Raw genomic sequence first — 26222 nt, 5'->3', positions numbered from 1 at the left:
GCAGAGGGACACACCAGAGATATACTCTGCAGCATAATCCTGAGTATATCTACAATCCCCCCTACAGTATGCCCAATGGCACCTCCATGTGGTTTTCAAGACAATAATGCCTCTAATATCATGGACCAACAGAGACATACAGTCAACTATAGCAGGAACAGAGAGACGCTTGCTTTACCAAGTAATCTAGGTGTGGTGATTCAAGGGATCTTTGACCCCTTTATGCCTTCAGACAGGGCCAATATGAAATTAAATAAATCTTCACTTAAAATTAGGGCTGTTGAGCAATTTAAAAAATTAATTGTAATTAATCATGTGATTAAAAAATTAATTGTGATTAATCGTGCAATTAATCTCACTGTTAAACAATAACAGAATACCATTTATTTAAATATTTTTGATGTTTTCTACATTTTAAAATATATTGATTTCAATTACGGTACAGAATACAAAGTATACAGTGCTCACTTTATGTTTATTTTTGATGACAAGTATTTGCACTGTAAAAAAAAGCAAAAAAAATAGTATTTTTCAATTCACCTAATACAAGTACTGTGGTGCAATCTCTTCATCATGAAAGTTGAACTTACAAATGTAGAATAATGTACAAAAATAACTGTATTCAAAAATAAAACGTAAAATTTTAGACCCTGCAAGTCCACTCAGTCCTACTTCTTGTTCAGCCAATCACTCAGACAAACAAGTTTGTTTACATTTGCAGGAGATAATGCTGCCTGCTTCTTGTTTATGTCACCTGAAAGTGAGAACAGGCATTCGCACGACACTGTTGTAGCCGGCGTTGCAAGATATTTATGTACTAGATGCGCTAAAGATTTATATATCCCTTCATGCTTCAACCACCATTCCAGGGAACATGCGTCCATGCTGATGATGGGGTCTGCTCAATAACAATCCAAAACAGTGCGGACTGATGCATGTTCATTTTCATTATCCGAGTCAGATGCCACCAGCAGAAGGCTGATTTTCTTTTTTGGTGGCTCGGGTTCTGTAGTTTCCGCATCTAAGTGTTGCTCTTTTAAGACTTCTGAAAGCCTGCTCTACACCTTGTCCCTCTCAGATTTTGGAAGGCACTTCAGATTCTTAAACCTTGGGTCGAGTCCTGTAGTTATTTAGAAATCTCACATTGGTACCTTCTTTGCTTTTGTGAAATCTGCAGTGAAAGTGTTCTTAAAATGAACGTGTGCTGGGTCATCATCTGAGACTGCTATAACATGAAATATAGGGCCGAATGCGGGGACATACAATTATCCCCCAAGGAGTTCAGTCACAAATTTAATCAACACATTTTTTTTAACGAGTGTCATCAGCATGGAAGCATGTCCTCTGGATGGTGACCAAAGCATGAAGGGGCATACAAATGTTTAACATATCTGCCACATAAATACCTTGCAATGCCGCTACAAAAGTGCTATGCAAATAGCCTGTTCTCACTTTCTGGAGACACCGTAAATAAGAAGAGGGCAGCGTTATCTCCTGTAAATGTAAACAAACTTGTTTTAGCGATTGGCTGAACAAGAAGTAGGACTGAGTGGACTTGTAGGCTCTGAAGTTTTACATTGTTTTGTTTTTGAGTGCAGTTAGGTAACAAAAAAATCTACATTTGTAAGTTACAAGTACTGTAGTGCAGTCTTTGTCATGAAAATGTATGAGGTGAACTGAAAAATACTATTTCTTTTGTTTATCATTTTTACTGTGCAAATATTTGTAATCAAAAATATACAGTGATTTCAACAACACAGAATACAATAAATATGAAAATGAAGAAAAACGTCCAAAACATTTAATAAATTTCAATTGGTATTCTATTGTTTAACAGTGCGATTAAAACTGTGATTAATTTTTTTAATCGTGCTTAATTTTTTTTAGTTAGTCGTGTGAGTTAACTGCAACTGACAGCCCTAATTGAAATATTAAAAAAATTATGTCTCTGCCTCTCCCTTGGGATACCATTCCCCACCGCATCCTCCATTGCCCTGACAACAGCCTATCCACACTGCTGAGCATTCTGTAGCATAGAATGTTTGTTCCTGTTGCCAATATAGCAAGCTCATGTTCACGCTCTCTCAACTTTCCTCTGAATGCCCACTCTGGCTAGTAAACGGACAGAGCACGTAAAGCTACCTCTAGGATTTATAGACAGTTTTAAAATAATCTGCTTGATATGTATGTGCTTCCCAGAATAGCTTCTGATACGAGTCAGCTCTGTGTTCTTGGGGAACTAGGGTGCAGTATCTAGCATGTCTGACTCATGCAGGGCTGGATTACCCAATAGGCAGACTAAGCACATGCTTAGGGCACCAGTGCAGCAGCGGGCACCAAAAAAAATGAGAAATTTTTGAAAAAAACTGATATTTGATATTTCAAAAAAAGCATCCAAGTAGTCATCATGGGAAAAATCAGAACTTTGTTAGACTTCCTTACACTCCATTACACACACTTCCCCTGTTTTTCTGTTCTCTTTTTATTGCTTATCCCCACCTAAACCAGGGGGGCGTCCTACTAACGTAGATCGAAATAATGCGAGGAAATCAGATCCTGTCATGTATTGCAATAAACTTATGTTTTATTATTGATATATTCTTCTGAGTATAGCTGAAGACCAATCACAAAAGGGAGAAACTATATAAGAGGCAGAAAATATTGCAAACAAGATGCAAGAACTAGAGTTTGTATTCATGTTGACCACGTGGAATGAAATTTTACAACACTTTTACCACACAAGTCAAGTTCTCCAAGAATTGGATTGGAAAACATGTGCAGATCTCTGTCAATCATTAGCAGACCACTTACACACTTTGAGGAATGATTTCGAAAGATTTGAAGACGTATCAAAAGGTATCTTGCCTGATACTAACTACAAAGAAGCCCAGTCCCGCAAGCGAATCAGGAAAAAACAGAAACAGCATTGAATCCTAGAGATATATGAAATTTGTCTACTTACTACGCTATAATTGATACACTTGAAGCTCATATGAAGAGGAGAGGTGAAGTGTACAAAGAAGTATCAAGTAGATTTTCTTTTCTAAACGATATGGACTTATCTGACGAACAATATTCACAAGGTTCCCAAAAGCTAGTTGACTCATACCCTGTTGACTTGAATATGAATCTCTGTGGAGAAGTACAGCAGTTCCACTGTTATATGTGCGCAAAGTTTAATGAAACAGGAAAAATGAAATTCAGTCACATTGAGCTTCATGACACAATATTGAAAGATGGAATACGTGTATTTCCAAATGTAGAGCTCGCACTACGTATTTTTCTAACATTGATGATTACTAACTGCGGCGTAGAACGCTCTTTTTCTCAGCTGAAAAGAATAAAAAACCCTCAGAGAACAACAATGTGTCAGGACAGACTTGATTCACTTTCCCTATTGTGTATCGAAGTGGACATGCTTCGTCGAGTCAGTTTCGATGAAGTTATCCAGAATTTTGCAATCAGAAAATCTAGAAAGAAGCTATTTTAATTTCAACATACATGTAAGTTTTGTGTCATTTCGAAAAATAAAACTGTATTTTACGGTATAGTATTGTTTTTATTTTGAATTACATATGGGGGGCACCATAACCTTTTCAGTGCTTAGGGCCTCTAAAGGTCTTAATCCGGCCCTGGACTCATGAAACACCCGCCCCCCCCTTCCCCCCAACCAGTCTTTACTTGAACCAAAACCAATCAGAAAAAAGACTTGCAGAGAGCACTGAAGGGCGCTCAGAGACACACCTAGACCCCTCCTGACAAGGGTGACAAGATTAAAGCATCTCCCTTAGCATACAGAATGGAGAACAGAGGCCACTCCCCTAGCCTCATCTGCACAAAAGATGGGACAGGGAGACATCTCCATTAGCATACAGAATGGAGAACAGAGAACCGCACTGAACTCTGGGACCAGAAAAGCAGGGAAGCACTGCATCATGGGGGATCTCTGCTCCAGATGTTAATGAACCTATGCCTGCACACACCCAGCTCAGCAGTTATCAGACCAATTCTAGTAATGAATCCTTGACTGATATCCAAAATACTGAAGCAGCCTAATTGCATTGTGAGTTCCCTGGAAGAAACCACTACCCATCACCAAGAATGATCAGCTCCTATTGTCTAGCCTAAAGAAAACCCTTGAGTCATCAGTTTACCCATAAACAAATCTAGTGATCTCCCTTGAACCATTGTTGTTTCTCTACAAAAACCCCTACCTATGCCCAAGTAAGTGTTCTGATGCATGGACCCACTAAGACTTGTGGGAAGGCGGAGGGGTTTGCGGGGCATCCTGGGTCCTGTCCCAATGCCCCGTGATGCATTGCTTCACATACCAGCAATCCCTGTGCTTCCATCTGCATTTGGCACCACCTTTCAAAGGTTTGTGTACTGTGCACCCTGCCTCTTTCAGGCTGCAGGAATGGATCCCAAACTGCTGACCAGAATGCAGCTTGCTCTGACCAACACATCACAAGTGGCAGTGGAGCTATTCCTTAAACTACAAAGTCAAGAGGAGTGTAACGTTGATCTCGCCATGCATAGTAGCTATGACACGAGATTGCTTGTGACTTTCATGGAGGTGCTGACCACAATGGAACGCCGCTTTTGGCTTGGGAAACAAGCACTGAGTGGTGGGATCACACCGTGATGCACGTCTGGGATGACGACCAGTGGCTGCAGAACTTTTGCATGAGGAAAGCCACATTCATGGGACTGTGTGATGAGCTCACCCCAGCCCTGCGGCACAAGGAGACGAGAATGAGAGCTGCCCTGTCATTGGAGAAACACGTGGCGATTGCACTATGAAAGCTGGCTACTCCAGACTGCTACCGATCAGTTGCTAATGAGTTCAGAGTGGGAAAGTTGACCGCTGGACTCATGTCGATGGAAGTGTGCAGGGGTATTAATCGTGTCCTGCCCTGAAAGATGGTGAGTCTGGCAACGTGCATGACATTGTGGATGGCTTTGCACAAATGGGCTTCCCTAACTGCGGAGGGGAGATAGATGGCACGCACATTCCAATTCTGGCACCAGACCACCTAGCCACTGAGTACATTAATCGCAAGGGGTATTTCTCAATGGATCTCCAGGCACTTGTAGATCACCGTGGATGTTTCATGGACATTAACGCAGGCTGGTCTGGAAAGGTGCATGACACACACATCTTTCGGAACAGTGGTCTGTTCAAGAAGCTGCAAGCAGGGACTTTCTTCCTGGACCAGCTCACCATAGGGGAAGTCGAAATGCTCATTGTGATCCTGGGAGACCCCATCTTCCCCTTAATGCTGTGACTTATGAAGCTGTACATGGGGCAACTTGACAGAAGCAAGGAGCAGTTCAACAGGCTGAGCAAGTACAGAATGACTGTGGAGTGTGCATTTAGCCGTTTAAAAGCCCGCTGGCAATGCCTGTATGGGAAGCTGGACATGGCTGATGACAATATCCCTATGCTTATAGCTATGTGCTCTACACTCCAAAGGGAAGGGTGAAAGCTTCACTCAGGGCTGGACCGCAGAGGCTCATTTGAACAGCCAGAGACCAGGGCTATTAGAGGGGAACAGCGCTGAGCCATAAGGATCAGGGATGCCTTGAGGCAGCAATTTGAGGCTGAAAGCCACTAATATTTGTTGCTGTGCTCGGGATTGCAGTGCTTGTAATGCTAGGAGGTGATTGGTGCACATGATGCAAGAAGGGGCCTTAACATAATTGTATATTGCTTTACAGTGCTCTTTTGCTTTCACTTAATAGAATAAAGATCGATTTCAAACCAACACAATTCTTTTATTAAAAAAGACAACAACCAGAGGAGAGAGTCAAACAACAAAAATACATCAGCAGGGCGGGGGATGGGGGAAGGGACAGTCTCCAGAGGAGGAGGGGTCCCAGGATAGCTATAGATTTGTGTATGTCCAGGGATCATACCCAACCTTCTCCTTTGCAGTACAGTGCAGTGCGTGCTGTACTTCAGCAGGGCCAAACTGCAGAGGGATGAGTGTTGAGTGCAGTGGGTAGTGGGAGTCCGCAGTACTGGACTGTGAGGAGGGAGGAGTGGAATGCTGTGGGTAGAGTGTAGAGCCAGGAGGTTGATAAGAGTGGGGGGGGGGGGATGTGCACATGGAAAGTTTTGTGACAGCGGCTGCAGGGGAGGGTGGGCGCAGAGCTGCTTGGTTTGAAGAGCTAGTATCGCCTGGAACGTGTCCACTTGGCACTCCATAACATGTAAGAGGCGCTCTGTGGCTTCTTTCTGGTGTGCCACATTCTCCTTTCAATCCCTCTTCTCGCTGTCCTGCCACTTCTTCAATTCCTGTTTCTCAGCAGCAGAGTGCATCATAACCTCATGGAGATAGTCCTCCTTAGTTCTTCGTGGCCGCTTCCTAATTCTTCACAGCCGTTCTGCCACCGATAAGGGAGGCTGGCCTCCCAAGGTCATCCCCGTGAAGTTTAAATGCAACATTTTACAGAAGCAGTATTGCTGGTAACAAAGCCAACACTCATTCAGTGCTTTAAAACACAACCAGTACTCACACACCTGTCACTAACTGGCTGATCCCAGGCAAGCACAAATGAGGCACAAGACCCCAACATTGGTGAGTAGCGGAAGGGGCAGAGTGAATCACTCTTCCCGAACCCTGCTGCACACTGGGCATGTGGCTCTTGGGGAAAGCCAGCACTGTAGGGGGGGCTTGATAATAATTCCTGTCCCCACACTTTCCACATGATGTGATCATTATGAAAGATATCTCGCTGCTAAGAGTCAACAGGAAACCAAGGGAGGGTCTTCTCCAAGTCTGCGGCTTCCGCCCTGGCTACTATGCAGCTCACCTGTGTGCAGCAATGGTCCTCCCCCACTCCTACCCCTGGTGACAGCACAGCAGCACGGGAAAGTTACCGTTGATGGGGAAAGAAACAAAGCAGCTCTGTTGAGGAAACTGCAGCAGCTGATTGCCCAGTATCTCCATGAGAGTTTCCTGAGGGAGATTCCCGTGAAGTGAGGAAGTCTATCAACAGCCTGTTCCACCGCTCAGAATAGGCATGTAGTGGGAGACATGCCTGCTTTCTGCAATCCTCCTGCCCCCAACAAATCGCTTCAGCAATTCGCAAAATCAGATCCACTTACCAGGGGCCTCCTCTCCTGTTTGTGCTTCGCCAAGATCCTACTGCTGTGACTGGCTAGGCTCCTCCAGGGTAGAAAAGAGCTCCTGGCTGCATGCATCTCTGGCCTCCGAGCCATCCTCTGTCTCTGGGTCCCCCTCCCACTCTTCCCCCAAGATTTCCTCCTCCTGGCTCAGTCCACTCTCGACTGGCACATGAACCAACAAAGTATCCACAGTCGCCTTTGCAGTGGAGGTGGGGTTGCCGCCGAGTATCACGTCCAGCTCTTTGTAGAACTGGCAGTTCGTGGGCGCAGCACCGGAGTGACAGTTTACCTCCCGCGCCTTGTGGTAGGCGTTCAGCAGCTCCTTCACTTTTATCCTACACTGCAATGTGTCCCAGTCATGGCCCCTTAGTATTATGCATCATGAAATCTGTCTGTAGGTATCATAATTCCTACGGCAGAAGTGCAGCTGGGACTGCACATCTTCCTCTCCCCAAATGCCAACAAGATCCAGCAGCTCGGCATTGCTCCAAGCAGGGGATCGCCTGGTGTGTGGAGCAGGCATGGCCACCTGGAAAGATGCGCTTAGACCATTGCACGCATCACTGAGCAAACAGGAAGGGGACTTTCAAATTTGCAAAGGAATGTACAGGGTGGGGATGATGGTTGGTCACCTGAGGGCAGGGCAGTAGAGTTCAAACCGATGGCCAGAGAAGTGAGAACAGGCATTGTGGGACACCTCCCGGAGGCCAATCACAGTGTTGTAATTGCCATGGTGTCTACACTGGCACTGCAGCGCTGTAGCCCTGGCGCAGAAAGCTCTACGCCTCTCGTCGGCGTGGTTTTTTTAGGGTGCTACAACTGCGCCGTTTCTGCGCACTAAGTGGCTTGGCAGTGTGTACACCTCAGGAGTTACAGCACAGAAAGCTGCTTTACTGAGCACAAACTTGCCAGTGTAGACAGAGCCTTAGAAAACATGCCTTATAGTGAGAGACTCAAGGAGCTCAATCTATTTAACTTAACAAAGAGGTTAATGGGTGACTTGATTACAGTGTCTAAGTATCTAGATGGTGAACAAATATTTTGTAATGGGTTATTCAATCTAGCAGTGAAAGGTATAATATGATCCAAAGGATAGAAGCTAAAGCAAGACGAAAAGATTGGCAATAAGGAAGAGTCATGGTGGATTCTCCATCACAAACAATTTTTAAATCAAGACTGGATTTAAAAAAAAAATCTGCTCTAGGCATTATTTGGGGAAAGTTTTATGGTTTGGCTATACAGGAGGTCAGACAAGATGCCCACAATGTCCCTTCTGGCCTTGCAATCTGTGAATCTCAGTTTTCATTTATGAAAATTTTCTGACCCACATGGTTAGGAAGAAAAGCTTGAAAATATGAAGCAAATGCAGCCTGAAAACTCAGAAGCCAAAGAAAGAGACCTGTAATTCTGAGGCACATGATTTTAACCAATTTCATGTGGGTTTTTGGGCCTGATTTATGATTTCTGAATACTTGGGGTTAGCAACCCTGCTGCCTGTCCTGTGTACTAGCTTGAGGACATTGCAAGTGCCCTGCTGGGAGGAGTGGAGATCACGCGTGCTCTCCCGCAAGCCCTGCAAGAAGCTGTTTACCAGTAACATGCTCCTCCATGAAACCTGACACAGAGAGAGAAGGCAACTAGATGAGTGATAAACACTTTCCTACAGGACCAGGAGCAGCCAGACTATGGGGGGGGGGGGGAAGATGGTAGGTCTCCCTTTCCCACAGAATCCAGGCCAGGAACAGAGACAGAAAGTACAGATTATAGGTGGCATCCCCCACTGACTTCTGATGCTACAGCTGAGAAGCAGCAAGAATCCCCCCATCCTGGCCCCTTCTATGGAGACTGGAGCAGTTTTGGGATTCAGAGGGCACCAATATCCCAGTGGAAACAGGAACAATAGCAGGCTGGGGCCAAGAGGCCTTGTCCCTGTCTACGGAGTCCAAAAGCACCTTGGGCCTGGAGGCAGCAAAGAAAAGCATTGCAGGGATGGATATATGGGCATGGGGGAAATATCAGCAGGACAGATGAAGTAATAGAGTAAAGTACTGACACCATCTTTGGAAGGAATATAGGATGCTTCTTTAGTACCACCTTATCCCTGAACACTCTTGACATAAGGCGGATCAGTCACTTTAGACCCTGGACTTGTGTCAATTTATGAGCTCACATCTCGGATACCAGGAAAATGACCTTAAATTAAGAAACTTAAGCACATAGTGGCTGAAAAGGAGCTTTCAGCAGCTTAGTCACAACCATATTAACAGCACCACAGACGGCTTTCTAATTAGAAATGTCTAAGCCCTCATAAACCAAATGGCTAGGGAATGAGGTGGAAAAAAAATAGTAAACTTTCAGCCAGTTTAATGTAGGTGTGAAATATCTGCCAAAAGAAATGGTAAGGAACGTGGTCTATTGCATTGACAAATGGTGTTGGGGGGTTAAGTTTAGTTACTACAATTTTTTTTTTTTTTTTAATCCATGATGAGCCAAAACAGGCAAAATATCTGCAAATGTGTCACAATTGTTATCAACAATTTAAAAAAACAATGAAATTCCTTTAATTTATGTTAACTGAGCTAGTTGGCTGAAATGACAACCAAGGATTCCCAAAGGTCACAAGGTAGCATAACGATGGGCTAGGAATTCCCTGAAACAGAAAGAAGTGTCTATATTTGGGACAGTAGAAAGTGTCTAAACTGGACAGGGATGGTTGATCATGCCCCTTCTCCACATTTGAGTGAGGAGCACAGGGAACTGCTGAGAGATGCTGCAGTTTCTCACATCAGTTGATCTCCTCTACCACCGTGGGGAAATTTTCTGCTAAATCTGAACTAGCAAGGACTGTGACAGACGAGGGTACAATCCATGGTACAAGGGTACAAGGGCAAGTCATGCCTGACTAATTTAATTGCCTTTTATGATGAGATAACTGGTTCTGTGGATGAAGGGAAAGCAGTGGACTTGTTGTTCCCTGACTTTAGCAAAACTTTTGACACACAGTCTCCCACAGTATTCTTGTCAGCAAGTTAAAGAAGTATGGGCTGGATGAATGCACTATAAGGTGGGTAGAAAGTTGGCTAGATTGTCAGGCTCAACGGGTAGTGATCAATGGCTCCATGTCTAGCTGGCAGCCAGTATCAAGCGGAGTGCCCCAAGGGTCAGTCCTGGGGCTGGTTTTGTTCAATATCTTCATAAATGATCTGGAGGATGGTGTGGATTGCACTCTCAGCAAGTTTGCAGACGACACTAAACTGGGAGGAGTGGTAGATATGCTGGAGGGTAGGGATAGGATAAAGAGGGACCTAGACAAATTAGAGGATTGGGCCAAAAGAAATCTGATGAGGTTCAACAAGGACAAGTGCAGAGTCCTGCACTTAGGACGGAAGAATCCAATGCACCACTAAAGACTAGGGACCGAATGGCTAGGCAGCAGTTCTGCAGAAAAGGGTCTAGGGGTTACAACAAACAAGAAGCTGGATATGAGTCAACAGTGTGCCCTTGTTGCCAAGAAGGTCATTGGCATTTTGGGATGTATAAGTAGGGGCATTGCCAGCAGATCGAGGGATGTGATCGTTCCACTCTATTCGACATTGGTAAGGCCTCATCTGGAGTACTGTGTCCAGTTTTGGGCCCCACACTACAAGAAGGATGTGGAGAAATTGGAGAGAGTCCAGCGGAGGGCAACAAATATGATTAGGGGACTGGAACACATGACTTATGAGGAGAGGCTGAGAGAACTGGGATTGTTTAGTCTGTGGAAGAGAAGAATGAGGGGGGATTTGATAGCTGCTTTCAACTACCTGAGAGGTGGTTCCTAAGAGGATGGATCTAGACTATTCTCAGTGGTAGCGGATGACAGGACAAGGAGTAATGATCTCAAGTTGCAGTGAGAGAGATTTAGGTTGGATATTAGGAAAAACTTTTTCACCAGGAGGGTGGTGAAACACTGGAATGTGTTACCTAGGGAGGTGGTGGAATCTCCTTCCTTAGAAGTTTTTAAGGTCAGGCTTGACAAAGCCCTGGCTGGGATGATTTAATTGGGGATCGGCCCTGCTTTGAGCAGGGGGTTGGACTAGATGACCTCCTGAGGTCCCTTCCAAACCCTGATATTCTATGATTCTATGATCCAGACTGAGTAGAACTGTGTCACCCCTGCTCTCTAACCTGGAGTGCCCTTTACAATGCCTTGCTGCTGTAGCCACCAACCCAGACAGCTCACAAACAGCATCCAGCATGTAAATCACGGCCTATTGTTTGTGTTCTGCCGTCAGCCAGCCACACCTTGGCTTTTACCAGCCTTAAAGAGTACCACAGGGTGACCCTAACATACTCCCAGTTCCAGATTTTCCATGTACGTCCTGTACTGCCCAGCCCTTTCATGAACAGTACAAGTTATATTAAATATATGATCCCTTTAAGGGAATAATATGCACACAACTTGTTACCCCAAATGGAGCTACCCAGACACTTCAGCTTGAACACACTGGATTAGATAAAACAATCAAATAATTTTATTAACTACAAAGAGAGATTTTGAATACAAGTGATGAGGCATAAGTCAGAAATAGTTACAAGAAAAATAAAGATAAAACAATTACTGGTGCCTAATTTAACACACTATATTAGATTCCAAGCAGTCTGACTGGCCAAACTGTGCAGGTCAGGACCCCTCTCCCAGGGCTTATCTACACTGGCAAGTTTTGCCGATGAAATTAATGTCGACACGAAAAAAATGACAAAAGCGAAGTCACCAAAGCGTGTCTACATTTGCTCCCTCTGTCAACAAATTGTGTCCACATTCGGGGCACCACCATTGTCAAAGCAAGAGCAATGGACTTTTGGTATGTATTCCACAGTGCCTGGCGACACCATCTATCGCTAGGTGTTGTGGGAATGCAGAAACGGAGCGTGGTGCATCCTGGGATGTGCAAAATGTACTGTCATTCACTGCTTTGGGTCCCAGCCCTCCAATGGTTTCTGGTTTCCTTTGATGCTGTTTTTTCCAACTGTCAGTCTTTTGCAGTGAGCACTAGCATCTGCAGTGAGAACATGGATCCTGCACTTCCCTCCTATGCACTTGTCATAAATATAAAGGGAAGGGTAAAAACCTTTAAAATCCCTCCTGGCCAGAGGAAAAACCCTTTCACCTGTAAAGGGTTAAGAAGCTAGGATAACCTCGCTGGCACCTGAACACAATGACCAATGAGGAGACAAGAGACTTTCAAAGCTGGAGGGGGGGAGAAACAAAGGGTCTGGGTCTGTCTGTGTAATACTTTTGCCGGGGACAGAACAGGAATGGAGTCTGAGAATTTAGTAAGTAATCTAGCTAGAGATGTGTTAGATTCTGTTTGTTTAAATGGCTGAGAAAATAAGCTGTGCTGAATGGAATGGATATTCCTGTTTTTGCGTCTTTTTGTAACTTAAGGTTTTGCCTAGAGAGATTCTCTATGTTTTGAATCTAATTACCCTGTAAGGTATTTACCATCCTGATTTTACAGAGGTGATTCTTTTTACTTTTTCTTCTACTAAAATTCTTCTTTTAAAAAACTGAATGCTTTTTCATTTTTCTGAAGATCCAAGGGTTTGGGTCTGTGGTCACCTATACAAATTGGTGAGGATTTTTATGAAGCCTTCCCCAGGAAAGGGGGTGTAAAGGAAAGGGAGGATTTTGGGGGAAAGACGTTTCCAAATGGGCTCTTTCCTAATAATAATAATACCGGTTAGACGCTTGGTCGTGGCAGCGAAAGTCCAAGGGCAAAAGGTAAAATAGTTTGTACCTTGGGGAAATTTTAACCTAAGCTGGTAAAAGTAAGCTTAGGATGTTTTCATGCAGGTCCCCCACATCTGTACCCTAGAGTTCAGAGTGAGGTAGGAACCTTGACATGGTGGCAGAGCAGTGGGATTAACTTGAAAACATTTTGAGATCAATTTGAGATTTTTTGAACCAGAAGCACAGATTTTAAAAGGGAATTTTTTTTTCCTTTGGGCTGCTGGAAAGCAGGTTTCCAACTGAAAGCAGTTAGAGGTTTTTTTCCTCTGCTTTGGGGCCAGAGCAGAGACAAAAGGGAATTGTCTTTTGTGAGCTGGAGTTTTCTCTACCTAAAGACAGGGTAGTTAACCTCCTGCAGGGAAATTCACAAGTCTTCACAGACCTGAAGAAGATTTGTTTTTTACCTAAGAGCAACTAGAGGGGTTTTCTGCCTATTTGCCGGGAGACAAAGGTATTAGGGTTTTTGGGGTTTTTTGGTTGTTGTTGTTGGGGGTTTTTTTAAGATTTTTCTATAGGCTGACAATCACTATCAGAGAATATAGGTATCATATTACAGCACAACAAAATTTTACAAGCCAAGTTTTTTTGTTTGTTTGTTGGTTTTATTTCTAACTCTCGGGTGTAAAGTTAGTTAAAAACAGAGAGGTAAAGATGACAGAAACCAAGACACAACAGAAATTGGAGTTAGCCAGACTGGGGGCAGTGAAAGAGGCAGAAAAAGCCCTAGAAGCTGCCCACAGGAGAGAAATGGAGGCAGCAAAAGAGGCAGACCACCACCAAGAGGCTGCCCACAGGCGAGCAATGGAGGCAAAGGAAAAAGAAATGGAGGCAAGGGCCAAAGAACTGGAGGAGAAGGAAAAAAAGAGAGGAAGCATGCACTGGAGATGGAGAAGGCAAAGGCTCAGCAGAATATACCAACAAACCCTAGCAATCTTTCTCCAGGTACCACTTCCCATCCCAGAAAGTTCCCCACCTACAAGGCAGGCGATGATACCGAGGCCTTCTTAGAAAACTTCAAAAGGGCCTGCGTTCAGTACAGCATCTCTACAGACCAATACATGGCAGAGCTGAGGCCGCAGCTCAGTGGACCCTTAGCTGAGGTGGCGGCTGAAATGCCTAAGGAACACATGAACCAGTATGAACTGTTTAAAACCAAGGCGAGAGTCAGAATGGGGCTAACACCCGAGCATTCCCGTCGGCGATTCAGAGCCCTAAGGTGGAAACCAGACGTGTCATTTACCCGACATGCCTACCACATTGTGAAACATTGGGATGCCTAGATATCAGGAGCAAGCGTTAAATCTCCAGAAGATTTGCCCTTCCTAATGCAAATGGACTAGTTCTTAGAGGGTGTTCCTGAGGAAATAAAGATACATCCTACATGGGAAGCCCAATACTGTAATCGAGGCGGGGGAGATTGGAGCCAAATGGGTGGAGGTGGCAGAAAAGAAAAAAACTGGTTGCAGTTGGAGTGGATACCAGAAGGGACAACCTCAGACCACCCCCTACTACCCGGGGCCGCCCAAGGCCCCAACTACCCTCCAAGGAACCCTCCAGACACCTTATCGTCCCGCCACACCATTCTCCAGCAACCCACCTTGCCCCAGTGACCCGTCAGCTGGACGATGTTTTAAATGTAACAAGCCGGAGCATGTAAAGGCCAACTGCCCCAAGAACCCCAACAGATTACAGTTCATTGCACTGGAATCACACCAGAGGTCTTCAGGCCCAGATACCTCCCAGATACCCTTGGAGCGGAGGGAAACCGTGAGTGTGGGCGGGAAGAAGGTCACTGTGTGGAGGGACACTGGAGCATAAGTGTCACCTATCCATGCTTCCTTAGTGGAACCAAACTTAATCAACCCAGAGATCCAAGTGACAATTCAACTCTTCAAGTCAAACTCTTTCAATTTGCCTACAGCCAAGTTGCCTGTCCAGTACAAGGGCTAGTCAGGAACATGGACTTTTGCAGTCTATGATGATTATCCCATCCCTATGCTGTTGTAGGAAGACTTGGCCAATCATGTGAAGCGAGCCAAGAGGGTGGGAATGGTCACCCGCAGCCAGGCTAAACAAGCCGTCACACCTAGCTCTGTTCTGGAAACTTCTACCAGGACCCGGTCAGAGGTGATGGACCCGGACACCAGGCCAATGTCTGCAACAGCAGTAGTGGATCCAGTCCCAGAGACCCAGACAGAGCCAGAACCTGAACCGGTGGAACAACTAGCACCAGACCCATTGCCAGCACTGAATCCAGTACTTGCAACCCCAACACCAGAGGGCCCCACCAAACCTGAACCGGCAGCAGCTGATAACCCTACACAAGAGGCTCAGCCGGAGCCTGAACCCCAACATAGTGTCCCAGTGGAGAGCGGTTCACAGTCAACGGAAACAGCCCCATCCCCCACATCGCTTCCAGAGGGACCAAGCATAGGTCCACAATCCAATGAGGAACTGATGTCTCCAGCGTAAAGAGAACAGTTCCAGACCGAACAGGAAGTAGATGAAAGCCTCCAGAGAGCTTGGACAGCGGCACGGAGCAACCCACCGCCTCTCAGCTCTTCTAATTGATCCAGGTTTGTTGTAGAAAGAGGACTTTTATACAAGGAAACTCTTCCTGGTGGACACCAGGAAGATTGGCATCCTCAGAGACAGTTGGTAGTTCCAACTAAGTACCAGGTAAAGCTCTTGAGCTTAGCCCACGATCATCCTAGTGGCCATGCTGGGGTGAACAGGACCAAAGACCAGTTGGAGAGGTCATTCCAATGGGAGGGAATGGGCAAGGATGTTTCTACCTATGTCCTGTCTTGTGAGGTATGCCAAAAAGTGGGAAAACCCCAAGACTAGGTCAAAGCCCCTCTCCAGCCACTCCCCATCATTGAAGTTCCATTTCAGTGAGTAGCTGTGGATATTCTGGGTCCTTTTCCAAAAAGACACCCAGAGGGAAGCAGTACACACTGACTTTCATGGATTTTGCTATCCGATGGCCGGAAGCAGTAGCTCTAAGCAACACCAGGGCTAAAAGTGTGTGCCAGGCACTAGCAGACATTTTTGCCAGGGTAGGTTGGCCCTCCAACATCCTCACAGATGCAGGAACTAATTTCCTGGCAGGAACTATGGAAAACCTTTGGGAAGCTCATGGGGTAAATCACTTGGTTGCCACTCCTTACCACCATCAAACAAATGGCATGGTGGAGAATTTTAATGGAACTTTGGGGGCCATGATACCTAAATTCGTAAATGAGCACTCCAATGATTGGGACCTAGTGTTGCAGCAGTTGCTCTTTGCCTACAGAGCTGCACGACATCCTAGTTTAGGGTTTTCACCATTTGAACTTGTATATGGCCGCGAGGTTAAGGGGCCATTACAGTTGGTGAAGCAGCAATGGGAGGGATTTACACCTTCTCCAAGAACTAACATTCTGGACTTTGTAACCAACCTACAAAACACCCTCCGAACCTCTCTAGCCCTTGCTAAAGAAAACCTACAGGATGCTCAAAAAGAGCAAAAAGCCTGGTATGATAAACATGCCAGAGAGCGTTCCTTCAAAGTAGGAGACCAGGTCATGGTCTTAAAGGCGCTCCAGGCCCATAAAATGGAAGCATCGTGGGAAGGGCCATTCACGGTCCAGGAGCGCCTGGGAGCTGTTAATTATCTCATAGCATTCCCCACCTCCAACCGAAAGCCTAAGGTGTATCATATTAATTCTCTAAAGCCCTTTTATTCCAGAGAATTAAAGGTTTGTCAGTTTACAGCCCAGGGAGGAGATGACGCTGAGTGGCCCAAAGATGTCTACTACGAAGGGAAAAGTGCTGGTGGCATGGAAGAGGTGAACCTCTCCATGACCCTTGGGCGTATGCAGCAAAAGCAGATCCAGGAGCTGTGCACTAGCTACGCACCAACGTTCTCAGACACCCCAGGACTGAGTGAACGGGCATACCACTCCATTGACACAGGTAATGCTCACCCAATTAAAGTCCAACCTTACCGGGTGTCTCCTCAAGCTAAAACTGCTATTGAACGGGAGATCCAGGATATGCTACAGATGGGAGTAATCCGCCCCTCTGGCAATGCATGGGCATCTCCAGTGGTTCTAGTTCCCAAACCAGATAGGGAGATACGTTTTTGCGTGGACTACCGTAAGCTAAATGCTGTAACTCGCCCAGGCAACTATCCAATGCCATGCACAGATGAACTATTAGAGAAACTAGTTCATCTCTACTTTAGACTTAACAAAGGGGTACTGGCAGGTACCGCTAGATGAATCCACCAAGGAAAGGTCAGCCTTCACCACACATCTCGGGCTGTATGAATTTAATGTACTCCCTTTCGGGCTGCAGAATGCACCCGCCAACTTCCAAAAACTTGTAGATGGTCTCCTAACAGGATTAGGAGAATATGCCTTCGCCTACCTTGACGATGTGGCCATATTTTCAGATTCCTGGGCAGAACACCTGGAACATCTACAAAAAGTCTTCGAGCGCATAAAGGAGGCAGGACTAACTGTTAAGGCTAAGAAGTGTCAAATAGGCCTAAACAGAGTGACTTACCTGGGACACCAGGTGGGTCAAGGAACTATCAACCCCCTACAGGCCAAAGTGGATGCTATCCAAAAGTGGCCTGTCCCAAGGTCAAAGAAACAGGTTCAATCCTTAGGCTTGGCTGGTTATTACAGACTATTTGTACTGCAATACAGCCAAATTGCCACCCCACTGACAGACCTAACCAAAAAGAAACAGCCAAATGCCGTTCAGTGGATCAAAGAGTGTCAGAAGGCCTTTAACCAGCTTTAAGCAACACTCATGTCTGACCCAGTGCTAAGGGCCCCAGACTTTGACAAACCATTCCTAGTAACCACCAAAGTGTCCGAGCATGATGTGGGAGCAGTTTTAAAGCAGGAAGGACCAGATCAAGAATTTCACCCTGTTGTGTTTCTCAGCAAGAAGCTGTCTGAGAGGGAAAGCAACTGGTCAGTCAGTGAAAAAGAATTTTACGCCATTGTCTACGCTCTGGAAAAGCTACGCCCATATGTTTGGGGACAGTGTTTCCACCTGCAAACCGACCATGCTGCACTACAGTGGCTTCATACCACCATGGTAAATAACAAAAAACTTATTCGGTGGAGTTTAGCTCTCCAAGATTTTGGATTTCGACATCCAACACATCTCAGAAGCTTCTAACAAAGTGGCTGATGCACTCTCCCGTGAAAGTTTCCCAGAATCAACTGGTTAAAATCGTCCTTGAGATGTGGAAAATATTGTTAGTCTTTGTTAACAGTTGTGAGGACATCACGCATGGCAGCAGAGTTACTTGCAAAGTTACTGACAGAAGTTGAATTGCAGGCACCCGAGTGTGATATGGACAACAGCTACTTATCAGTGCTTTGTGCACGCACAGAGCAGCTGCATATAATACACCGTCGCTTTTGGGCTAGGGAAACAAGCACTGATTGGTGGGATCACACTGTCATGCAGGTGTGGGATAAAGACCAGTGGGTACGGAACTTTAGGATGCGTAAAGCAACCTTACTGGAGCTATGTGCTGAGCTGGCCCCCAACTTGCGGTGCAAGGACACCAGAATGAGAGCTGCCCTTTCGGTAGAGAAGCATGTTGCAATTGCTGTGTGGAAGCTGGCAAATCCAGACAGCTACGGGTCAGATGCAAATCAATTTGGAGTAGGAAAGTCCACGGTTGGGGCTGTATTACTCCATATGTGCAGGGCAATAAATTGCATCCTGCTGCGGAGGACTGTGACTCTGGGAAATGTGCATGACAAAGTGGATGCCTTTGCAGAGATGAGCTTCCCTAACTGTGGTGGGGCAATTGATAGCGCACACATTCCAATTTTAGTGCCAGACCACCTTGTCTCTGAATACCTCAATAGAAACGGATACTTCTCCATAGTGTTGCAGGAGCTTGTGGATCACCAGGGGCGTTTCACTAACATCAACGCAGGCTGGTCTGGAAAGGTGCATGACGCACACATCTTCAGGAAAAGTGGCCTGTACAGAAAGCTGCAGGCAGGGTCTTTCTTTCCAGACCACAAGATCACAGTGGGGGGATGTGGAAATGCCCAAACTAATCCTGGGAGACTCGTCTTACCCCTTACAGCCCTGGCTCATGAAACCTGATACCTGGTTTCACCTGGACAGCAGCAAAGAGTGTTTTAACAACAGGCTGAGCAGGTACCACATAGTAGTCGAATGTGCCTTTGGCTGTTTGAAAGGTCGCTGGAGGTGTCTCAATGGCAGGCTAGACCTTACCGAGGAGAATATTCCTGTGGTCATAGCTGAGTGCTACACTTTGCATAGTCTGTGTGAATCTAAGGGTGAAATGTTTGCTCAAGCGTGGAGCACCGAGGCAGAGCGCTTGGCTGCACAGTCTGAACAGACAGATGCTAGGGCTGTCAGAGGAGCCCAGAGGGCTGCTATTATCAGAGAGGCTTTGAGGAACCACTTTGACAATGAGGGGCAGTAACACGTCTGCTTTGGAGTTGCTTCCCTGGTACATCCATGTACAATTTTGGGGCCCAAGATTCATGCAACAAAATGCTTCAGAAGCCTGTTCCCGAGAGAGAATTGATTGCTATACGCTTTTGTACAACACAGAATAAAAACGCTGTACCATTAAATACCTTAGCCTTTATTTATTGTTAAAAAGGGTAAAACCTCACAATTGTGAGCAGCTCCAGCTAACATTGTGCAAGCTGTGAGAGGGGGTGGAGTGCTGGGGAGGCTCAGGAGTGCTGTGAAGTGAAAAGGAAGGTCTGGGCACAGAGGGGAGTGGAGTTGGCAAAGAATTGTGCATGTGCACGTGCTGCAGTGGAGGTTGACCACAGATCTGCTCAGTCTGCAGCTGTGTCAAAGACCTGAGCATCTCTGTCTGATCCTCCATCACTTTTATCATCCGCTCTGTCGCTTGCCTAGCAAATGCTGCATTTTCTTTTCTGTCCTGCCTTTCGGCTTCCCAGCACTCTTTCCGTTCCCTGGTCTGTCTCTCATCGCACTGCAGCACCTCCCACAACACGTTGTCTTAGCTGTGCCTAGGATTCTTCCTTATCTGCCAAAGCCGGTCAGCGGGGTGCACGGTGTGTTCCTCAAGGTCTGTGCTGCACAGAAGAGGGATTGTTACATTCCAGCAAACATTAAAACAAGGGCCTTTTGGTAGTAGAAATCACTTTCTCACCGAGACTCTAGGCAGGCACACAGCTCACAGTGAGTGTCGGGGGTGGGGGGGAAGGTGGTTGTGCGTATGGACAAAACGGTCACAGCTTGCAGGGCAGCTTTGCAGTGAACTCATTCTAAAACTATCACACACTTTTTCACAGGCGGCTAACCAGCTGGCTGACATCTCACTGCTGCAGGTAACCAGGGAAACCAGGGCACAACTACTGCATGCTTGCAGCTTTCACCCCAGTCTATATACAGCTCAGCTATGTGTCACTTTGGTCCCAACTCCAGTGATTGCTAAATGGCATGGTACGGTTTCCTACAATGGGGGAACTAAAAAGGCTGCAATCCCTTGGAATCTGCAGCAGAGGATTAACAAGTACCTCTTGGAAACTTTTCAGAGCCTCTCTCTGGAGGATTCCCTGCAGGTCTCGATGTCCATCGACACCCTGCTTGGCCATGCAGATTAGCTACACAGTGCAATTTCCAGCTCACAGAAAACACTATCTGCCTCCCACTTTTCAATTCCCTACACAAGCCACAGCAACTTACCTGGCGTCTCATCTGTTTCCTGCTCCCCACTGTGCACTTCTGGAATGCAGAAAAGTTCCTGGCTGTCTGCCCCACTGGGCAACCCTGCTGGGAGCTCCACATCTTCTTCTAGCTCAACTTCTTCTTCCAGAATTTCAGCCTCTGGGTTACCGCCCACCCCCCTTTTCTCCTGCCTCCAAAGTATCCACGGGGCAATCAGCGATGGAAGTGGGGCCATCACCGAGGATAACGTTCAGCTCCTTATAGAAGTGGCAGGTCTTAGGTGCACCACCGGAGCGATGGTTTACCTCCCATGCCTTATGATACACTTGCCTCAGCTCCTTTATCTTCACTCTGCACGGCTGCGTGTCCTGATCATAGCCCTTTTCGCACAAGCCTCGAGAAATTTGCCTGTGTGTGTCCCGATTCCTATGGGTCACTCGCAGCTACAACTGAACAGACTCCTCTCCCCATATACTGATCAGATCCAACAACTCAGTGGTGGTCCAAGTGGGAGCACATTTGGTGTGACAGCCAGCCATGCTCACCAGGGAAGCCAGCAAGCAGGAAATGGATTTAAAATTCCCAGGCCTTCCAAGGCTGCAGGGCAGCGGAGTTCAAACCGCTGACCAGAGCGGCAGCAGGGGAATTGTGGGACACTTTCTGAAGGCCAATAAAATTGGAAAAAAAGTTGGTGTCTAGACTGACTGTTTGTTGACAATAAAGGGAGAGGAAAAGACAAAAATCTCTCACAGAGGCGGAAGTTTTTGGTTGCCAAAACTGGGTGGTTCCAGCAATGAGCTGCCAAAATCTTAACAATCAGTTCCCTCCTCACCCCACGAGGGGGTCATTGCCCACCCCCGCCCCCAAGGACTCCTGCCCCATCCATCCCCCTCCCCTGACTGCCCCCAGAACTGGTCTCGTGGGCCACCGTAGTGGGTGCCCAACCTGCCCCTAAGAGCCAGAGGCACCTGCCGGGGGGCGAGGTGGGGAGTCCCAGCGGTGCTTACCAGGGGCAGCTCCCAGGAAGCATCTAGCAGGTCCCTCTGGCTCCTAGGGGCGGCGGAGCATAGCTGGGGGGGGACCAGGGGGAGCAGCCGCTCCCCCAACTGATAACATCAAAAGTGGCACCTTAGACACCGACTCCCTGGGTGCTCCGGGGCTGGACCCCCCATGGGGAAAATTTGGTGGGTGCAGAGCCCCCCACCAGCAGCTTCCTGCCTGGCCCCAGCTCACCTCAGCTCCGCTCCGCCTCCTCCCCTGAATGAGCTGCCCCGCTCTGCTTCTCCGCCCCCCTCCCCTCTACTTCCCACGAATCAGCTGTTTGCGCAGGAAGCCAGGGCGGGCTGAGAAGCAGGCGGCGGCTTCACACTCAGGCCCAAGGAGCCAGAGGTGAGCTGGGGAGGGGAGCGGTTCCCCTGCATGCCCCCCGGGTTACCTGCTGCGGTAAAGGCAGTTTTTGGTGACAAAAACTTGCCAGTGTAGACAAGCCCCCAGAGTCCAACAGCTGCTTCCTTTGTCTCTTCAGGTGTACTGAATGTGTTGGGTAGGGAAAGTCAGAGGGATGCCTTGGGGTGTTTGTCCCTCCTTTTTATCGTTTCAGGCCTTGTCTACACTTGCAGAGTTTTGTCCCCAAAAGACAAAACAGTGGAGGTGGACACACTGCCATGCCACTTTTGATGACCAAACTTCAGTTTCAACGACAAAATAAAACCACTTCTACAAGAGGCATAAAGCTTTTTGTGGCAAAGTTAAAACGACAAAGTGTCAGCATAGACACTTCTGTTTGTTATATCGCCAGAACTGCCTCCCCCAGTATCCCACAATGCTGTTCTGCTCACTGTTTTTAACTCAGCAGCCCTGAAGGTATGCTCCCCTCCCCCTTCAAAGCTCTGTTCTGACAGCTGAGCGTGCTGCTCTGCTCTGGGCAACAAAGAGCAAATCATTAACATGGAATGTTTGTTTGTGTGTGAGAGAGAGTGTATGTGTGTGACAGAGTGTGAGAGAGACACGGCTGTGCAGAGCCAGGAAGGGAGGTGGGGGGCTGATGTCAGGCGTGTCCCTTGTCCTCTGCCTCAGGACTGGTTGCTTCTGGCGGCTGTCTGAATTTATAAGACAGCGTACCGACAAGCTCACTCTCCCCCAACACACACACACACACACACACACACACACACTTTCTCTCTCTCTCTCTCACACATACACACTCCCCCAGCAGTCTCTCTCCTCACACATACACACTTCCTATCACACACTCTGCCCCTCTCCTCCACACACACTTCAGTTGAAAAGCAGCTGGCAATCTAGCAGGAGGCCTATGGAACAACTGGATTGAGAAATCTGCATCATGTGACGCTGTACCTGCCCCATGAGGCATTGCAAACCCTTCCCAAAGCACTCTGCGGCCAGTTGCACAGTGGGATAGCTACCACAATGCACTGCTCTGTGTCGATGCAAGACCTGCTATTGTGGATGCCCTCTGCCGACACAAGGGGCATAGTGTGGACATGCAACAGCTGTTTAATTAAAGCACTTTAATTAAAACGGCATAACTTTTGGCGACAAAACTCTGCAGTGTAGACATAGCCTCAGTCCCCCTCTTGAAAACATTTCCAGGAAACAAAGATAGAATCTATGTGGAAGGATGTTCCCTGCTGGTTTTATACATGTTTGAACTTCCTTTGCCTTTCTTTCCTGCTTGATGACTCTGTTTACTACTTAAATGCAAATTACGAGGGGCACACATTCCTTTGTTTAGGACAGATCTGTTTGTCAGCTTCAGCATGGGCAGGGATGTGGTGTTTGAAACATGTACACCCTAAAGGGGATTTTTATAACTTCACATACAATGTTGCAACTTATTTTACCCAGGACAATACAGACCAGCAAATTATGAGTTTTCAAATGACCTTTCAAGGCATACCTTATACAAACTTTATTACAATAATGGATAGGGTGTGAACACAACAGTATGGTGCTACAGTTTCTCACATCAGCCACCCTGGGAAAAAATTTTGATTCATCTGGACTAGTAGGGACATCATGATAGCAGGTCAGTTGAATCCTAACAAAAAACTTCTGCTGTGTCAGGATTTAAGATTCCTGGGAAAGAAAGGAAGGAAGGAGCATCACTTAATTCCTAATATATTCTCTCTTCCCTGTCTTTGTTGTTTGGCTTCTGTCCAATCAAGTGCAAACTAGAGCATTTCTGTATTACCATGATTACAACTGACATAACAGGAGACAGCAGCGTAAACAGCCTTGCCCCCAGAGGAAGGAGAACTGGTAGGAATTAGCCAGGACATGCCAGGCAGATGTCATCCAAGACCAGAAAAGTTTATAACCGACTTGTTCCTGTTTGCAGTACACAACAATAAGACAGAAGTTATCCATACTTCTTGCATTTGTCTAAAGAGCTGTGATAATCTTAATCACTGGTTAACCAAAATCCAAACAGCAGATTAACTGTGTTCCCTGGCAACACGTGTTGATTGACACATTAGGACTCCATTAGCTTGCATGGCTGACTAGTGTTTTCTCTTTCAGGTATAGAGGTTTTTAGTATCAGCAACAGATTTTCAAAACAACTTGTTCCTTTTGAAGGATTTTTTTTTTTTTACATTAAATAAATAGAAGGGGAGGGAGAGAACATTCCCTAAATGCAAGGCCATCTGACTTTAGAATTCCAGTTCTTGAGTTCTCTCCATTTTGAGTCTGTTGGATGTTTGGAAGGATTTCTGCAGTGAGGTCACTATGCTAAAAGCAGGCCAAGTACTTTACCATAAAGCCCACGAAACATGGCTAACTTCTTAATGCCATAACAGTAAGAAAAGGACTCGAAACAACACCTTGAAGCCTGATACACTTTCATCACAACAAGTCTGTCACCCAAACTTTGGCAAGTGAAGCAGTTTTTGTTGTGGGCATAAAAAAAAAAAACACTTATATTCTCCCCTATGACAATGCCTGAGCTTCATACTTGAAAGAAGGAAAGAAGCTAGTTTTGCAGAAATGACTTCCCACTTCACCTACCCTCCTCCCCCTTCAAAAGTCCCCATATCATATGGCTACTGCTGAACCTCCATGTGGAGGCCTGCTAAATGGAGCCACTTGAGATAGACAAGAGACAGCTGCCCTCACTGATTTACCATGAGCAAAGGACACTTGCTCTTGATATTGTGCTATTTCCACACAACTATAAGTCAATTTTTTAAATCCATTTATCTACTTCCAAAAGTACCCATTCATCATCAATAATCCTACCCTGTACCACCACACCCTGGATCCAAACCCTCTACATTCCCAACTTTACCCCTCCACAAACATGCCCTCACTCCCAAAAAGCAAGTACATGCTGGAAAAGTTAACAAATCCAGGTTCTTGCAGACTAAATGAAGACAGCACGTTGTAAAAGCTGAGAATGTCTCAGGAAAAATACCCTGCTAGTATTTCAATTTAAAATGGAAAAGGAGATGTTCTAGGTGGAGTTAATGGTTATATGCAGCTGTATCAAATAAGGAGAGATGTGATCGCTCATCGTACTTTTCTTTGGTGAACAGAAACAAAAACATTTAAAAAAAGAAAGCAAGGCCTCTTCTACAGCTTAAACTGTTTGCCTGTAAGGGATAGACATTTCACAGAGGAACTTTCACAGGGGTCTCTGAAAAAGCCTGGAAACAGTATACTGAAAATCTACTAAGTCTTGTCTAAGGCTGCTGCAAACACCAGCACCAGGCTATCATGGTGAGGACTAGCTGCTGGGTTCTCTAAGCAGAAGATGCTTTCTGTCAAGTACCTGGAATAAGGTTGATTCCACACCTTCATCAATAAGCTCAGAAAGTAATGGATAGACATTTCAAAAGGGAACCATCTCCAGGTGCCTTGAAATATCTGCTTTGTGGACCTGGACTGTCTCCAAAGTGAAACAAGGCCAAAACCAAACTGACATTAACACTTTATCGTCTGCAGGAGTGTTATTCCCTCTGCCTTCGCCTCCGGTAAAAATATAATTGTATTCAGAAGATTCTTCCATCTGTCAGAATTTCACTCCTGAACACCTTCATCATCAGCCCCTTTGTCTCTAACAGGCCCTGCAGACTCCTGCATTGATGCTGTGCACAGGCCACTAGCATCAAGACAAGCTCCAACTGCTTCAGAGTAATTGAGGCACAAGCTCCAATTCAAACACTCTCACAATGTCAAGGGTTCTTAGTACTGTCAAGACAAGATACTAGTTGTGAGTACAGAAAAGAAACCTATACCAAATAGAATGTAGTGGTGTCAGCACAAAAATCTTTGATGAAAGCTGTACTAAATGAAGGGGGAGGGAAGGTCTTTTATGGACATCCAGCCAGCCAGCTAGCTATAAAATCCCTGTTAGTAGCTGTTCTCTACTTGCTTTACCTGTAAAGGGTTAAAAAGACTGACTGCATGCATAGGTAAAGGGAAGTGAGGGGCAACTGGCCAAGAGAGCCAATGGGAAGGCTAGAAATTTTTAAAATTGAAACAAGAATCCCCTTTTGTCTGTCTGCTGCTGTTCTCCGGAGAGAGGGGACAGAGCAAAACATGGCTAAAGCAATACTGTAAAAAGCTGTGAACCAGGTATGAAAAATC

The 26222-nt window shown here is 46.1% G+C and overlaps 1 protein-coding gene across 10 annotated transcripts in view; it reads right to left on the bottom strand.

Moving 5' to 3' along the window:
- ENOX2 (ecto-NOX disulfide-thiol exchanger 2) overlaps positions 1-26222 on the bottom strand; it is a 135529-nt gene that overhangs the window by 96370 nt on the left and 12937 nt on the right. Inside the window, exon 2 of one of the 10 annotated variants that reach the window (XR_012160896.2) lies at positions 1407-1494. The exons of the other annotated variants lie outside the window; for them this stretch is intronic. The gene's annotated coding sequence lies outside the window, so the exon portion shown is untranslated. The remainder of the gene's footprint in view (positions 1-1406; positions 1495-26222) is intronic. 10 annotated transcript variants of the gene reach the window in all.

This window comes from Lepidochelys kempii, chromosome 9, assembly GCF_965140285.1.
Source record: "Lepidochelys kempii isolate rLepKem1 chromosome 9, rLepKem1.hap1, whole genome shotgun sequence".
NCBI classification, from domain to species: Eukaryota; Metazoa; Chordata; order Testudines; family Cheloniidae; genus Lepidochelys; species Lepidochelys kempii.
This window is presented reverse-complemented; position numbering and strand designations above follow the sequence as displayed.